Here is a 1,183-nt window from a genome sequence, read left to right on the forward strand (position 1 = left end):
TAAAATAACCCCTCATCTGGTAAAGACCATACTGAATTATTTACAGGTAGAAATACGATATCTGGGATTTACTCTAAAATAATCCAGAAAAAGAAAATTAAGGGGTCTCCAAGAAAGCAAGAACGGCAGGGTGCTGGTCATTGTCGGCATCGGTGACGGCCGGGTGGGGCTCAGCATACAACTCCTGCTTTTGTGTGCACTTGCGAAATGCCATCATAAAAAAAATAAACAAAACGCCCCATAAAAATAAAATAGTGTTTGCACGTACCCCTCACTCATTATCCCCCTCCCTTCCTTCGCTTCGTATCTCCTTGCCTGCTGTCTGTCCCCCGCGGCTAGAATGTCTGGGCAGGAATGTCCTAGCACATGGCTGGTGCTAAATGAACGCTTGTTGAATGAATGAATGAATGAATGAATGAATGGGAAAGTGCTCTGATGGAAATAGACACGCTGTTATCACAGAGCATGAGTATGGAGGTGTACGTGCCACACGAGCAAGGGTGGCCGGGAAAGGCCTTTCGGAGGAGGTGACCTTCGAGCAGAGCTGATAAGCGGGGGGCAGTGTGGGAAGGTTGAGAGGAAGGGCGCACGGGAGAGGGGCACGCTCTTGGCTCCTCATAACTACTGACTGGGTGGCAGCGCTGCAGCTGCCTGTCACTGCCTCCCTGTCTCAACCCTCCCCCATGTCCTTAACATCCCCCTCTGCCGGGGTTCATGTCCCGGCATCAAGAAGCGTTCAGGAATCTGGAGAAGGCTGTGCGTAGATGACATAGGAATCCAGAGACTAATAAAGAGTCCGGAGACGAGATATAATTTTGGAAGGCATTGGGGGACAGAGGACCTTCAGCTAAAGGAACTGAAGACTCCCTCCTTGTCTAGGACCCTTGCTTTAATTAACACCATTTGTCCTAAGGCAAGGCGGAGATAATACACTTCAAAGGGTAAGGTTCCAAAGGGCACAGAGGCATTGTCAGTTTGGGGGAATTAGCCTACGGCTGTTCAGGTGTTTGGCCAACAGGAGGCGATAACATGGAGATGAAGATGCCCTTTAGCTGCCTGGCAGCCACAATCCGATTCCTATTCAGGTTTGGGAAAATGCCTTCACCCATTCCCAACAGGTGACCCCATGTGTGACTCAACCCTGTTGAGTCCCCAAGTCTCATCAACCTTTTGATGAAACTCT

The 1,183-nt window shown here is 49.5% G+C and overlaps 1 protein-coding gene across 1 annotated transcript in view; it reads right to left on the reverse strand.

Moving 5' to 3' along the window:
• HSD17B14 (hydroxysteroid (17-beta) dehydrogenase 14) overlaps positions 1-1,183 on the reverse strand; it is a 30,203-nt gene that overhangs the window by 12,267 nt on the left and 16,753 nt on the right.

Source organism: Myotis brandtii, unplaced genomic scaffold (genome assembly GCF_000412655.1).
Source record: "Myotis brandtii unplaced genomic scaffold, ASM41265v1 scaffold601, whole genome shotgun sequence".
NCBI lineage: Eukaryota > Metazoa > Chordata > Mammalia > Chiroptera > Vespertilionidae > Myotis > Myotis brandtii.